The sequence below is a fragment of the Microcaecilia unicolor genome, chromosome 8 (genome assembly GCF_901765095.1).
Source record: "Microcaecilia unicolor chromosome 8, aMicUni1.1, whole genome shotgun sequence".
Classification (NCBI taxonomy): domain Eukaryota; kingdom Metazoa; phylum Chordata; class Amphibia; order Gymnophiona; family Siphonopidae; genus Microcaecilia; species Microcaecilia unicolor.
Window position 1 is genome coordinate 90,003,949 of NC_044038.1, and position 16,699 is coordinate 90,020,647.

Genomic DNA, 16,699 nt, shown 5'->3' on the forward strand with positions numbered 1-16,699 from the left:
CAATCGGATTGTCAAGCTTCAGGCTCAGGTGGACCAGTTCCTAGTAGCCTCTCCTCTTCGGGCTTGGGACTATGTGCAGCTGTTGGGCTCTATGACGGCCACGATGGAAGTAGTGCCCTGGGCCAGGGCCCATATGAGACCTCTACAGCACTCTCTGCTGCAGCGATGGACTCCAGTGTCAGAGGATTATGCTGTGCGCCTTCCCTTGGATCCAGCGGTGCGCAAGGCGCTGAGCTGGTGGCTGAGGCCAGACAAGCTGTCCGCAGGAATGCCTCTTACGACCCCGGAGTGGGTTGTCATCACGACGGACGCCTCTTTGACGGGCTGGGGAGCCCACTGCTTGGGAAGGACAGTGCAGGGGCTCTAGTCTCCTGCAGAGGCAAAGTGGCCTATCAACCTCCTGGAACTCAGAGCCATTCGGTTGGCGCTTTTGGAGTTTCCTGTCGGACAATGCCACGGCTGTGGCCTATGTCAATCGCCAGGGAGGTACCAATAGCGCCCCTCTAGCCAAGGAGGCCATGAATCTATGCCAGTGGGCGGAAGCGAACCTGGAACAGCTTTTTTTTTTCGATTGAATTCTTCTGGAGTTGACGATTTTGTGTTACAGTGTTACAGTGAGCTGCTGCATTCCTCTCCCCTCCGTTTTACGGGGCTGGATTGAGATCTAAATTCTGCCGGCGCTCCCTCCCGCTTCATGCGGCAGTAGGGCAGCCTTATATCCCTCCCGCTTCGGCGGTGTTAGGGTCAGCCAGCTCCTCCCGCGGTTGCGGTCGCAGGATAAGCCAGATCCCCCCGCATCGGCGGGTGTGGTGTCCCTCCCCCGCTCTGCGGGGATGAGCTGGACGGATTCCCCTCCCCCACTTGTGTGGGGATGAGCTGAGTTGATTCCCCTCCCCCGTTTCGGCGGTGGTTAGCTGGGCAGTGTGTCCCTTTGTGGGTGTAATTCTCTAAGTGCTGAGTCCTGCGGATGGAGCTTTGATATCGACATACTGGAGGTTCCGGCAGCACATGACCACTTATAGGGAGGCAAAAGGATTGCTCTCTATCTCCACCTGCTGGTAGATGGACACAACCCACCAGTCTATGGATTGATCAGCTATGATTAATGGAAAGAAAATTATCAGGTATGATACATAATTTTACCTTACTTTTTTCTGCCCCAATCCCCATGGTGCACACATCCCCCATCCACTTTTCTCCAGCAAACTGACCCATGGCACACACTATCCACCTTTCTCTAGCCCCCCCCCCCCCCCCCACCCATGACATGTGGCGCATGCTGGGCAGCTCCTCCTCTTGCTGCACTGAAGCGGTGAATGTGCAGGGAGGGAGAGGAGTAGTCAGAAACAAAGCATTTGCAGCACTGCATTGCTACAGCAGACAGAAAAACAGCATTATGCACAAATTTTGCATTGTGCAGTAGCGCAGGATTCCCCCAGGAATAAATTGTGCCATATAATTTACTGTCAATAAAACACAATAAGATGCCTGATAGGAACATAAGTTGTTACCAGAATGGTCTGTTACTCTGTGCTTCTGTCTTTCCAAATAGTTGCTAACACTATGAATCAAGTTTTGTCTCGTATTCCACTGATGACAAAACTGTGGTTAACAATGTTTGTGCAGGCTGTTTTCTGTGTATACTTCCCATGGTCTCACAGGCCACATGTGACCCACTCCCGTGCTAGCATGCTGTTTGTTTTATTATCTCAGTAGATCATGTATTGGTCTTTTAGGACCCGGTGTAATAGTTAAAATGCTGCCTTTTCATGAATAAAATTGTTGCTCTTTGAATCTTGGGAACTAGTGCTGCTGTTGCATGGTTTTTGCACAGATTTGTGCATAGTGTTTTGCAAATTATGTTTTGGGCCTTACTGATATATCAAAAATAATATAATTTTAGTTTGTTATAGTATCAGATGAGGTCTTAGAATATTTTACAGGATCTGATGTGTGTTGATTTGGTTATCTCTATAGCAGACTTTTGTGTCTGATCAGGTTTAAATTGACATTGCCTCTTGAGGGTTCTTTAAATACAGCTGAATTGTTTCCATAGGTTGGCGCTGATCCAAGATGGCTGCTGCTTACACCATACGAGCGTGGAATCTCTCTGCATCTTTTCCCTTGCAGTGCTGAAGAGAAGGGGATGGTCTGCTGCTGGAGCCTCTCAGCGACCTAGTACTCGTTCTGTTATCGAGTGATTGACTCCTTTTTGCAGAGAGCTGGGTTCCCAAGAGTCAGTGAGCAGCCTGCTGGAGCAGTTGGAGGCTCCAGTCTGCTCCTTGTACTAGAGGTTTCACTCAGCCCCGATACGAGCAGCCGCAAGGAAGCAGCTCCCCGTTGTCAGAGCCTTTAGCTCTGCGTTTGAGAAGTCCCGTAGAGACTGAGTGACGAGAGGCACAGAGTCAGCCCGTAGGTGCTTCAGAAGCCTTGAATTTGCAGGGTTGTACGGTGGCTGTTAACAGCAATTTTACCATCTATCTCGGAGGAATATGAGGCAGTGATTATTGAGAATCAATCCTTGGTAATGATGGAACCACAGGTACCGGCTCCACAATGTACCTTTTTCTTAGTAAAACCCGCTGAAGTAACTTTGGACAGTTTATGGACCCTAATAGTGGACCTGAGTATAGCTTTGTGTCCTCAAGTCCAAAAAATGGACCAGGATTTGCTAAGTTTGTTGAAGAAATTAAAGGAAACTGATAATGGTTTAGAAATATTAACTGAGCAAGTTAAGAAACGAGAAAAAGTGTTGGAGAATATTAGTAACCTTTAAACTAACATTGTGAAAGATGTGTCTAATTTAAAGAGGAAAGCAGAATTGTTTGAAAACTCCATTAAGATTAATAATCTTCGCTTCTTAAATTTTCCTAAGGTGTTCACTGTTACTCTGTGAGATATGCTTAAAACGATATATAAGAAATATTGGGAGTTGCTGAGAAAAATATTCCACCTTTTTCGCTAGTATATTTACCTTCTAAATCTCTGGCTAACCAACAGAATGCACAATAATTGGATGTTTCAGCGGTTTAGGGAATCTTCAGACACTGATTTGGCAACATTGTCAACCTTGGTGGCTACTGTGGTGTTGGTGCCTGATAAAAATTGGTTAATGAGAATGTACTTTAAAAATAAAGAGACGATCTTTCTGGGACTTAGAATTCAAGTCTTCCCTGATGTTTCTACAGATACTCAGAAGTTGTGTCAGTAATTTTTGTTGTTAAAACCCGGGGTGCTTCAGATAGGGGCTTTTTTCTTTTTACGATATCCCTGTAAATGTATAGGTCAGCACCAATCAGTCAAATATCCTTTTTGAGCCTTCTCAACTCACAGCATTTTTAGCATCTAAACGTATCATGGGGGCATAATTCTACCTCGTGTTAGGCTCTCTTTACATTGGTTATTTGGGAATCCTGTTCCACGTCAGGTGCATATTTTTCCTTTTTTTAATTTTTCTTTTAGATTCTCCGTTGTTAGTAATCCTGGATCATATAATGTGGACTTGAGTTTAATTCCCAACGTATAATGTTATTTTCTTATTTTTAGTATTGATTTCATTTATTTTTGTCATTGCTGGGACTCTTGCTTTTCTGTACAAGTATGTTGCTTGGTTGTAATTAGAAATATTGATAAAAAGGAAAAAAAAAAACTCTTTTCATAGATGTGTATGTGTTCAAGTGCTTAAAATAAGAGTTTAAAATGTGTAATGTCATCCATGATGCAGAAATGCATTTTTAGGTTCACGTGACGGTATTAGTTGTCAATAGACTGGCCTTGGTCACTTCACCACTGTGCCCAAATTAATATTTCAAATGCAGTACAAAAAAACTCCTCATTCATTGGCCTTCACTCTCACTCTGGTCCAGCATTTTCCTCTCTTCCCTTCCCCTGGTCCAGGAGCTTCCTTATCCCTGCTCCTATCAGTTCCAGCAAAAAAAAAAAAAATGGTATAAAGATGTGGAGCTGTTGTCTAGGTCACACCACTACTGGTCTCACCTCCTTCTATCTTGGGCTTCCTGTTTGAGGAGCAGAGCCATCGGCAGCATGGCCCAGCCAATCGCTCCTTGCATTTATGCTGGGGGTGCAGGGATCAGCAGGAAGTGGCTTGGGTGGCAGAGGAGTAAGGAAACTGTGTTGGCGGGGGGGGGGGGGGGGGGGGGGGGAGCATCCACATAAGTTTGCCCAGGGCCTCAAAGGTGGTTAAAGTGGCCCCGTTGCTGCTTGTTCAAATTGAAGGTGATCTACTCTATGCGTAAACTATTTACAAAATCTGTATTGTGATTTTTATTCACTCTGTAGTAATCTCAAACTTAGACTACTGTAACAGCCTACTGCAGGGTGTCAAAGCTTCAGAACTGAGGTACTTCAAATTTTCTTCAGCCTATCAAGTGTTTTACTGCTGAGTTTTGGACTAATTTTATCATGTGACCCCACTTTTGCATGCAGAGCACTGGCTCCTCATAACACACCAGATTTCTTTCAAGTTAACTATTGCACAAAATACACTATTCTAGCTAAACCCCACACACCACACACATCACCACCTGTTTTGCCTACTAATTCCCTACATGCCACCCAGAACCCAACACTTCTCCCAGTCTAATACCTTAATTGTCCCATCCTTTTGATACATATGTTACAACTTCTTCTCCGAGGACAAGCAGGCTGCTTGTTCTCACTGATGGGTGATGTCTGACGGCAGCCCCAGGATCGGAGATCTTCCTAGCAACAAAGTTTGCTAGCCCTCGTGCACACCGCGCATGCGCGACCGTCTTCCCGCCCGTAACGCGAGCGTGCTCCTCAGTCTCTTTTTTTCTGCAGCTCAGGACGGCTGTTTTTTGGTGGTTTTGCGCCTCAGGAGACCCTCGCAGCATTTTTCACCGCTTTTCGCTGCTCTTCGGAGTGTTTTCTGAGCGAGTTTGCTCGTCTTTTTGTTTAAAAAAAAAAAAGTTTTACTTTCCTGTATTTCCTTAGTTTTGTTCCACATAAGTTTCCTTTCGTCGTCGTGTGCGGCCATTTTGGCCGCCCGTATGGGTTTTTCCCAGTTTTGTTGCCTTTTTTTCGGCATCGCGAATTTTGACTTTGCCGGCGTGATTTTTCTGCCCATGTCCTCGAAGCCTGCCAACGGCTTCAAGAAGTGCATGTGGTGCAGCCAGACAATCTCGCTCACTGATAGGCACGTTTCGTGTCTTCAGTGTCTGGGGGCTGGTCATCGCCCCGACGCCTGCACTTTGTGTCTTCAGCTGAAGAAGAGGACCCAGGCGGCGAGATTGGCTCAGTGGAACCTTTTGTTCGGAGCCCCGTCCAGTACGTCGACGGCGTCAGCGGTACCGAGGTCATCGTCGGTATCCATGTCGGCATCGGAGACTGCATCCACGTCAGGAGCACAGGTGATGGCTGTCCATAGACCCTCCCATGCTGGTAGCAGTGAGCCATCGAGAGGGTCTCCACCTGCCTCGAGGGCTCCTGCAGTACAGGCCCCCCGGGACCGACCTCTTTCGGACCCAGCCCTGAGGAGACGTCTGGATTCCACGTCTTCCTCGTTGGTACCGGTGACGTGCTTCGAGCGAAGGCGAAGAAGCACCGTCATCGGTCACCTTCCCGTCACGGTACCGAGAGCTCCAGGGTGCCGAAGGATTCGGCACCCGTGAAGCGTCGACACCAGGAGGACCGCTCACCCTCCATACAGGAGGTGTCGATGCACTCTTCTCCAGACAGCCCGGTACCGCCTCCTCGCCCCAGGCAGATTCTGAGTTCGTCACCTGTACCGGCCCCACTGCCTTGCTCGACAGACACTCTAGACGAGCGCCTCCGAGCCATTCTTCCAGGGATTCTGGAAGGGCTGCTGCGACCATCTGTTCCGGCACCGCCGGTGCTTGCGCCGTCGGTACCGTTGAGAGATGTGGCGGCTGGCTCCCCGCTCATGGTGAGGACTGCGACGCTGGTACCACTTGCGGCATCAGCCTCCGCTGCCACCCAAGTTGACTCCCCATTGACGTTGGAGGGAGCTTCGTCGCCGGCGGCGAGGGAGTAGTCTTCTCGGCATCGCCATAGAGGACTTAGTTCCTCAGCGTCGAGACGGGCTTGGCTTCAGACTGAAGTCAGAGAACTTGTGTCCGATACCGAGGGTGAGGCCTCGTGGGAGGCAGAGAGAGACCCCAGATATTTCTCTTATGAGTCTTGTGGTCTTCCTTCTGATCCTATTCCTTCGCCAGAGAGAAAGCTTTCTCCCCCTGAGAGTCTGTCTTTCTCATCATTTGTCTGGGAAATGTCTACAGCCATTCCCTTCCCAGTGGTTACGGAGGATGAGCCCATGGCTGAGATGTTCGAGGTCCTGGACTATCCTTCGCCACCTAAGGAGTCGTCCACTGTTCCCCTGCATAATGTCCTGAAACAGACATTGCTGGCGAACTGGGCGAAACAATAACCCCTCTATTCCCAAAAAGATTGAGTCCTAGTATCTGATCCACGGGGACCCAGTTGCCTCATGACTCTGGAGTTATGGATTCGGCTCTCAAGAGAGCCAAGAGTACTAGGGATTACGCCTCGGCGCCCCCGGGGCGGGAGTCTAGGACTCTGGACTCTTTTGGGAGGAAGGCCTACCATTCTTCTATGCTCGTGTCCAAGATCCAGTTGTACCAGCTCTACACGAGCATCCACTTGCGGAACAATGTGCGGCAGCTGATGGACTTGGTCGATAAGCTCCCGTCGGAGCAGGCCAAGCCTTTTCAGGAGGTGGCCAGGCAGCTGAAGGCATGTCGCAAATTCCTGTCCAGGGGTGTTTACAACACTTTTGATGTTGTGTCCAGGGCCGCTGCTCAAGGTATAGTGATGCGCAGACTCTCATGGCTGCGTGCCTCTGACCTGGAGAATAGAGTCCAGCAGCAGATTGCGGATGCTCCTTGCCGGGGGGGGGGGGGGGGGGATAACATTTTTGGCGAGAAGGTCGAACAGGTGGTAGAGAAGCTCTACCAGCGGGACACCGCCTTCGACAAACTCTCCCACCGGACGCCTTCAGCATCTACCTCAACAGGTAGACGTTTTTATGGGGGGAGGAGGAATGCTCCCTACGCTTATAATAAGCGTAGGTACAATCCACCTGCCCGCCAGCCTGCTCAGGCTAAGCCCCAGTGCGCTGGTTCACGTCAACAGCGTGCGCCCCAACAGGCCCCTGCAGCTCCCCAGCAAAAGCAAGGGACGGGCTTTTGACTGGCTCCAGGCGAGCATAGCCGATATAAAAGTGTCCATGCCGGACGATCTGCCGATAGGAGGGAGGTTAAAGTTTTCCAAATAGTCCGGCTAGGATACGCCCTCAATTTGATCTCCAACCCTCCAAATTGCACACCAGGAGCTCAGTCCTTCAGCTTCCAGCAGAGGAACTCTCCGCCCTTCTCAGCACCAATGCGGTCGAGCCCATGCCACCGGGGCAGGAAGGGCTGGGATTCTATTCCAGGTACTTCCTTGTGGAAAGGAAAACAGGGGGGATGCGTCCCATCCTAGACCTAAGGGCACTGAACAAATATCTGGTCCAAGAAAAGTTCAGGATGCGTTCCCTGGGCACCCTTCTTCCCATGATTCAGAAACATGATTGGCTATGCTATCTGGACTTAAAGGATGCTTATACTCGAATCCCGATACTACCAGCTCACAGGCAGTATCTTCGATTCCGTCTGGGAACACAGCATTTTCAGTATTGTGTGCTACCCTTTGGTCTCGCCTCTGAGCCCAGAGTGTTCACAAAATGCCTGGCAGTCGTGGCGGCGTCTCTACGCAGACTGGGAGTGCATGTGTTCCCTTATCTCGACGATTAGCTGGTGAAGAACACCTCGGAGGCAGGAGCTCTACAGTCCATGCGGATGACTATTCGACTCCTGGAGCTACTAGGGTTTGTGATAAATTATCCAAAGTCCCACCTTCTTCCAGTTCAATGACTACAATTCATAGGAGCTCTGCTGGATTCCCAGACAGCTCATGCCTACCTTCCCGAGGCAAGGGCAGACAATCTTCTTTCTCTTGTTTCCTGGGTACGAGCGTCTCAGCAGATCACAGCTCGGCAGATGTTGAGATTGCTCAGCCACGTGGCCTCCACAGTTCATGTGACTCCCATGGCCCGTCTTCACATGAGATCAGCTCAATGGACCCTAGCTTCCCAGTGGTTTCAAGCCACAGGGGATCTAGAGGACGTGATCCAACTGTCCACAGTTTTTCTCAAATCCCTACATTGGTGGACAATTCGCTCCAATTTGACCTTGGGAAGTCCCTTTCAAATTCCTCAGCCACAAAAAGTGCTGACTACAGATACGTCCCTCTGGGGGTGGGGAGCTCATGTCGATGGGCTCCACACCCAAGGATGTTGGTCCCTCCAGGAAGCAGGTTTTCAGAACAATCTCCTGGAGTTACGAGCGATCTGGAACGCGTTAAAGGCTTTCAGAGATCGTCTGTCTTATCAAATTATTCAAATTCAGACAGACAATCAGGTTGCTATGTACTACATCAACAAGCAGGGGGGCACCGAATCTCGCCCCCTGTGTCAGGAAGCCGTCAGGATGTGGCTTCGGGCTCACCAGCACAGCATGTTTCTCCAAGCCACGTATCTGACAGGCATAAACAACAGTCCGACCGACAGGTTGAGCAGGATAATGCAACCTCACGAGTGGTCTCTCAACTCGAGAGTAGTACACAAGATCTTCCAAGCGTGGGGCACCCACTTGGTAGATCTTTTTGCCACTCAGATCAATCACGAGGTCCCTCAGTTCTGTTCCAGACTTCAGGCCCACGGCAGACTAGCGTCAGATGCCTTTCTCCTTTATTGGGGGAACGGCCTCCTGTATGCATATCCTCCCATACCCTTGGTAGGGAAGACTTTGCTGAAACTCAAGCAGGATCGTGGAACCATGATTCTGATCGCTCCCTTCTGGCCGCGTCAGATCTGGTTCCCTCTTTTTCTGGAGTTGTCCTCAGAAGAACCGTGGAGATTGGAGTGTTTTCCAATCCTCATCACTCAGAACGAGGGGGCGCTTCTGCATCCCAACCTCCAGTCCCTGGCTCTCACGGCTTGGATGTTGAGAGTGTAGACTTTGCCTTCTTGGGTCTTTCTGAAGGTGTCTCCCGAGTCTTGCTTGCTTCCAGAAAAGATTCCACGAAGAGGTGTTATTCTTTCAAATGGAAGAGGTTTGCTGTCTGGTGTGACAGCAGGGCCCTAGATCTTCGTTCTTGTCCTACACAGACCCTGCGTGAATACCTTCTGCACTTGTCCGAGTCTGGTCTCAAGACCAACTCTGTAAGGGTTCACCTTAGCGCAATTAGTGCTTTTCATTATTGTGTAGAGGGTAAGCCTATCTCGGGACAGCCTTTAGTTGTTCGCTTCATGAGAGGTTTGTTTTTGTCAAAGCCCCCTATCAAGCCTCCTACTGTGTCATAGGATCTCAATGTCGTTCTCACCCAGCTGATGAAACCTCCTTTTGAGCCACTGAATTCCTGCCATCTGAAGTACTTGACCTGGAAGGTCATTTTCTTGGTGGCAGTCACTTCAGCTCGTAGAGTCAGTGAGCTTCAAGCCTTGGTAGCTCATGCTCCTTATACTAAATTTCATCATAACAGCGTCGTCCTCCGCACTAACCCTAAGTTCTTGCCCAAGGTGGTGTCGGAGTTCCATCTAAACCAGTCAATTGTCTTGCCAACATTCTTTCCCTGTCCTGCTGAACGTCAGTTGCACACATTGGACTGCAAGCGAACATTGGCCTTCTATCTGGAGCGGACAAGACCATTCAGACAGTCCGCCCAAATGTTTGTTTTTTTTTTATCCCAACAGGAGGGGGAGTGGCTGTGGGGAAATGCACTATATCCAATTGGCTAGCAGATTGTATTTCCTTCACTTACGCCCAGGCTGGGCTGACTCTTGAGGGTCATGTCACGGCTCATAGAGCCATGGCAGCGTCAGTGGCCCACTTGAAGTCAGCCACTATTGAAGAGATTTGCAAGGCTGCGACGTGGTCATCTGTCCACACATTCACATCTCATTACTGCCTACAGCAGGATACCTGACGCGACAGTCGGTTCGGGCAGTCGGTGCTGCAGAATCTGTTTGGGGTTTAGAATCCAACTCCACCCCACTAGGCCCATTTTTTATTCTGTTCCAGGCTGCACTCTCAGTTAGTTGTTTCTACTTAGGTCAATCTCAGTTTTGTCCTCGCCATTGCGAGGCCCAGTTGACCAATGTTTGTTGTTTTGAGTGAGCCTGGGGGCTAGGGATACCCCATCAGTGAGAACAAGCAGCCTGCTTGTCCTCGGAGAAAGCGAAGTTACTTACCTGTAGCAAGTATTCTCCGAGGACAGCAGGCTGATTGTTCTCACAAACCCGCCCACCTCCCCTTTGGAGTTGCGTCTTCCCTTGTCTTTGCTTTCTACTTGACTGAGGAGCACGCTTGCGTTACGGGCAGGAAGATGGTCGCGCATGTGCGCGCGAGGGCTAGCAAACTTTGTTGCTAGGAAGATCTCTGATCCTGGGGCTGCCGTCGGACGTCACCCATCAGTGAGAACAATCAGCCTGCTGTCCTCGGAGAATACCTGCTACAGGTAAGTAACTTCGCTTTCAGGACCAAAATCTTTAGCATGAATGGCCCTTATGGAATGCCCTGCCCTCCCATCTTGAACGATCCTTAGAAAATTTTTAATCTGGCCTAAAGATGTTCCTATTTAAAGACACTTTTCCTAACCAACTCCCTTTGGAAACTTTAACCTGGGAAATGGTTTCCGATGTCAGCATGAGTGCCTGCCTTTCACTTTACTCTGTATCCTATTGACAAAATGTAGTTCCTGTTTGTTCCTTTTCTCTTTACTATATTTTTGTTTTTGTAAACCGCTCTGAAAATCCCTCTGATGTGCGGTATATCAAACAGTAATAAAACTTGAAACTTGGATAAGTTTATCAAGAGCTTTTAGAAGGCTGAAGTGCTGAAGCTACCAGAACACAAGGCAAAAACTGGAGGCAGATGTAGGTTTTAGGGTATCAGCCTGGTGAAGGCTGGCAGAGCAATTTTTTCAGTGGGCACAGTCCTTTTGCAGGGACTGGCAAGGTGGATGGGATGCTGGTCTGCTCTCTTCCAGATTGGCCTGTGTAGTCCAGTGAAGCTATTGGGGCTTATCCCAGAAATAAGCAGTGGATATTCCCAAGTCCATTTTAATAATGGCTTATGGACTTTTCTTCTTGGAAGCTATCCAAACCTTTTTTAAACGCCACTAAGCTAACTGCTTTTACCACATTCTCTGGCAACAAATTCCAGAGACAACAAATTACATGCTGAATGAAGAAATATTTTCTCTGATTCGTTTTAAATTTACTACTTTGTAGTTTCATTGTGTCCACCTTAGTCCTAGTATTTTTGGAAAGCAGAGCAATCAATGCCAAAGCAATGATTGCAGGGGAAAGGCAGGCTTAAATGGATCAGGCTTCTGACGTCTGCTGGCTCAGCCCCTCACAAGCCAATCAGGAGTGAGTCCCAAACATTCCCCTGCCTATCCAGCCGAATCATAACAGAGTAGAAACCATGAAAAGGGATCTCCAAAAGTGAGAAAAATGGTCAAGGGTCTGGCAGTTAAAATTTAATATAAAAAATAAAAATAGCCCTATATAAACGAAATACCCCTAATTATGACATATCCTAACATACCTACATATTCCAAATTATATTTAAAAATAAAATAAATTTACAATACAATGTGCTTAGTTCACCAGTGTGATCACGCATAATGTGAGGCAAGTGAAAACTGACTTGGAATGTTCCAAATGCAGCACCAATAATAATTGGTCAAACCACTACCATCAGATTACTGAAAAATGTTAGAGAATATCAAACTTTTATCAATTAGAAGCCCAAATACCTCCATTCAATATTGATGAAAACACAAATATATATATATATATATATATATATATATATATATATATATATGGATAGCGCATGATAGTCCATGACAGATGAAAAATAGAGCAATATAGTCCATAACAAAAATGCTATCGCTAATATAATGCTCCAAATACTATAGATGAAACTAAATCGCTTATCTCTCATATTAGTCCTCTTCTGGTAGGATGAATGCTGACTTTCCAAAATTGTATGACAGAGCCATATCCAGTTCATATCATCGTAAAATATTGTAGTCTTTTGATGGTTACCCTGAGAGTTGTTTGCTGGGATTCTTCTCCCAATTGCCTTTCTTCCTGAAGAAGCATATGCAAAACCAGATCCGAGTTGAGGAAAAGTTTATCCTTTTACACTGAGCTCAGAATATTATTCAGTGATTTAGGGTCTCCATCAAAGGCGGCTGCACTAGTGGAGTTTTAAAATCGATTGTTACCTAAATGCTGGAGAAAACTCAAACTAGCATTTAGGTAACAATCGATTTTAAAACTCTTTGCTGCATGGTTCCCTGAGGAAGATGAACGAAACGGGACCGTTGGAATCATCTGGCAAGCTGGAGTGTGAAGCTGCAAGATTAAGTGCATTTGAGTCATTGAGAATTGATAGTCACAGATCACATATATTTTTGGTATTTGGTATTTTTGAGATTATCAATCTTGATGAACAGTATCAATCTTTGGTTAAATTGTTTCAATGCTGTAGCCAACTAACACTTTTTATTGTGCCTGCTTCTCAGAGATGCCCTGGAAGTAGGATGACACTGTACCTGGAAGACTGCTTCTGCTTTTGCTTTTATGTGTTTCTATTCAGTAACACAGGGTCTCCCCCAGCAGGCATCAGTCCTAATCAACATATAATAGAAATTAAACTAAGACATATGGGAGAGAGACAAGGATTTTGGTTTTAGCTCATGCCTTATTTATTTGTTACATTTGTATCCCACATTTTCCCACCTATTTGTAGGCTCAATGTGGCTTACATAGTACCGGAGACACCTTTGCAGGCTCCGGTGTGAACAAATACAGGGTGATGTTGTGGTAAGATCAAGTTCATGTGGCACAGCCACATTAGGCAATCGGATAATGGAAGAGTTGTGTTATGTCCATTACGTGTTTTAGTTTGGTTGTCTTGCATAGATTAGGCATTTAAGTTGGATTGGTAGGGTATGCCTTTTTAAACAGGTTGGTTTTTAGTGATTTCCAGAAATTTAGGTGGTTATATTTAGACCGCTCTCTATCTTTTGACTTTTTTGGACTGCTGTCTCGCTGTCTATCCTGCTCCCTCTCATGGGTCTCCTCTCTGTATCTGTAGAAGGTAAAGTTTGCCTTTATGCGGACGATACTAAGATTTGTAACAGAGTGGACACCCAGGAGGGAGTGGTAAACATGAAAAAGGATCCACAGAAGCTAGAAGAATAGTCTAAGGTTTGGCAATTAAAATTCAATGCGAAGAAATGTAAAGTGATGCACTGGGAGTAGAAATCCACAGGAGACGTATGTGTTAAGCAGTGAGAGTCTGATATGTACATACGGGGAGAGGGATCTTGGGGTGATAGTATCTGAGGATCTGAAGGCGACGAAACAGTGTGACAAGGCCGTGGCCGTAGCTAGAAGGTTGCTAGGCTGTATAGAGAGAGACGTGACCAGCAGAAGAAAAGGGGTGTTGATGCTCCTGTATAAGTCGTTGGTGAGGCCCCACCTGGAGTATTGTGTTCAGTTTTGGAGGCAGTATCTTGCTAAGGATGTAAAAAGAATTGAAGCAATGCAAAGAAAAGCTGCAAAAATGGTATGGGATTTGCGTTACAAGATGTATGAGGAGAGACTTGCTGACCTGAACATGTATACCCTGGAGGAAAGGAGAAACGGGTGATATAATACAGACGCTCAAATATTTGAAAGGTATTAATCCGCAAATGAACCTTTTCCGTAGATGGGAAGGTGGTAGAACTAGAGGACATGAAATGAGATTGAAGGGGGGGCATACTCAAGAAAAATGTCAGGAAGTATTTTTTCACGGAGGGAGTGGTAGGTACTTGGAATGCCCTCCCGCGGGCGGTGGTGGAGTTGAAAATGGTAACGGAATTAAAAAATACGTGGGATAAGCATAAAGGAATCCTGTTCAGAAGGAATGGATCCTCAGAAGCTTAGCGGAGATGTGGTGGGAGGTGGGGCTAGTGCTGGGCAGACTTCTACGGTCTGTGCCCTGAAAATGGCAGATAACAAATCAAGGTCAAGTATACACACAAAGTAGCACATATGAGTTTATCTTGTGGGCAGACTGGATGGACCGTACAGGTCTTTCTCTGCCGTCATCTACTATGTTACTATGTGTGAACTGGAGTGGCCGTTGCGATCATGTGACTGGCTACGACCTGGGCTGCTGTATCTGTCTTTCCTTCGCTTCTCATTACAAAACTCTTCTGCAGACCTCTGATGCCGCAGCTCCTTCTCAGCATTCTTGGATTTTTTTTATTCTCCTTTCATCTTCCTCACTGGCATAGTGGTGCGTTTTTTCATTCTTGTGTTTTCTATTTGCATTTCGGTGGCTTGCACTGGAATCCTCCATCTCTTCTTTAAAAACTAGGTCATATTTAATGTCTTGTTTTGGTTTCACCTTGTCTTTCAGAGCAAGCTTGGAATGCTTATCTAGGTCTTTTTCATACTCCTTAAAATCATTTTTGGTGTACTTTCCACCTTTTCCTTTCCATTTCACTTTAGCAACAGACTGGCTAAAATCCACATGTATTCAACGGTCATCTATGAGCACACTGTCCATCTTAAAGTAAACTTTTTCACAGTCTTCTTCCTTTTCAAATTCAATGAAAGCATAGCAAAGAGATTCTCCAGTCTTCCAGTCACAAATAATTTCACAGCTATTTATTTATTTATAACATTTGTATCCCACATTTTCCCACCTATTTGCAGGCTCAATGTGACTTACATAGTTCCGTAAGTGGTGAATACCAGTTCCAGATAGGAGAAATACATAGTTGAGGTAGAGGGACAGATTAGGTTGGGTTACAGGAGGAAAGTTCGTCCTATGATAAGAGCTAAAGGTAATAGGTTAAACATTGTTCATGACAAAAATAGCTTGAACAATTAGGATCATTAAACTGGAAATCAAGATAATTAGCAAAAACAGTTGAGATATAGAAAATACATGTTGTATAGTTGCGTTTTGTTAATTTGCATTTAGGATAATTTGTTATTGTATGCTTTCTTAAATAAGTTTTCAATAGTTTACGGAAGGACACTGTGTCGTGTGTTATTTTTATGGATTTTGGTAATTCATTCCAGATTTGCGTGCATATGTAGGAGAAGCTGGATGCATATGTTAATTTATATTTCAGTCCCTTACAGTTTGGGTAGTGGAGATTCAGGAATGTACATGATGAGCTGATAGAGTTCCTAGTTGGTAGGTCAATAAGGTCTGACATATATCCTGGAGCCTCACTGTGTATGATCTTATGAACCAGGGTGCAAACCTTAAAAGCAATACGTTCTTTTAGGGAGCCAGTGTAGTTTTTCTCGTAAGGGACTGGCACTTTCATATTTCATTTTGCCAAATATGAGTCTGGCTGCCGTGTTCTGTGCAGTTTGAAGTTTTTTGATAATTTGTTCTTTGCACCCAACATAGATGGCATTGCAGTAGTCTAGCTGGCATAATACCAATGATTGCACCAGTCTGCAAAATGCTTCTCTTGGGAAGAAAGGCTTAATTCTTTTGAGTTTCCACATGGAATGGAACATTTTCTTTGTTGTGATTTTTGCATGGTTCTCTAATGTAAGGTCCAAATCATGAGAAAATGATCTCCAGGTCCTTGTCCGTGGTTACCAGATTGAGTTTACAGACAAACAGCACATTCTCGGGGGGCTTGATATCGGCATCAGGCAAATCTCCAATCATTTCCAAGAGAACAGCTTGAGTTTTTGATTCTTTTTCTGCCAGGATTTCATCTATTTCTTCAGCAGATCTTCCTTTGGAATCCTCAATCTCTTCATCTGCTCCTATTCGGCCACTATCTAGTTGCTCCTTGGTGGGCTCTGGTGACTTATCAGGAACTGGCAAGTCAGGAGGATCGTCATATGGATCATCCAGAATCACAGTATGATTTATCCTGATGTCTTGATAAGGAAAAAAGTCTTTGACAAAGGTTTCATTAATTTTCTTTAGTATGTCCATGCCCTCTGTCACCTCTCCAAACACTGTGTGGCCACCATCAAGATAATCTAGATTTTCTCCTGTGGTTATGAGAAACTGAGATCTGTGCTGGTCATTTCCATTGTTCACCATGGACACTGTTCCTTTCTTCTTGTGTTTGATTCTCGGTGTTTTTTCCGCCTCAAAATACCTAGCTTCGTCCCCATAAAGTTTACAGAAGACAGATTCTCCTCCTCAACCAGTCCCCAGCGGGTCACCAGTTTGTATGATAAAGTCCCGCTGAACATTATGAATGAGACAGTAATTATAGTACTTGATTTTGCAAAACTTCAGGAAATTCAAATAGGCTCTCGGTCTCTCCTCTGTGTATTAATCAATGACAAGAGCTCCTGGCATCGTCTCCAGCAACACGGCCATGGCAGCAGCAAAAACTCTGTATGAATGTTAGGAGTGGTCTAGTGGTTAGGGTGGTGGACTTTGGTCCTGGGGAACTGAGGAATTGAGTTCGATTCCCACTTCAGGCACAGGCAGCTCCTTGTGACTCTGGGCAAGTCACTTAACCCTCCATAGCTGCATTGAGCCTGCCATGAGTGGGAAAGCGCGGGGTACAAATGTAA

At 46.2% G+C, this 16,699-nt stretch overlaps 1 protein-coding gene and 1 pseudogene across 3 annotated transcripts in view; one reads left to right on the forward strand and one right to left on the reverse strand.

Annotated features, from left to right (window-relative positions):
• Window positions 1–3,603, forward strand: part of HAUS5 (HAUS augmin like complex subunit 5) — a 245,600-nt gene extending 241,997 nt beyond the window's left edge. For all 3 annotated transcript variants that reach the window (XM_030212334.1, XM_030212333.1, XM_030212336.1), the window contains exon 21: window positions 2,057–3,603. The gene's annotated coding sequence lies outside the window, so the exon portion shown is untranslated. The remainder of the gene's footprint in view (window positions 1–2,056) is intronic.
• A 10,633-nt stretch (window positions 3,604–14,236) lies between these two features.
• LOC115476800 lies at window positions 14,237–16,499 on the reverse strand (annotated as a pseudogene).
• Window positions 16,500–16,699: the final 200 nt, after the last annotated feature.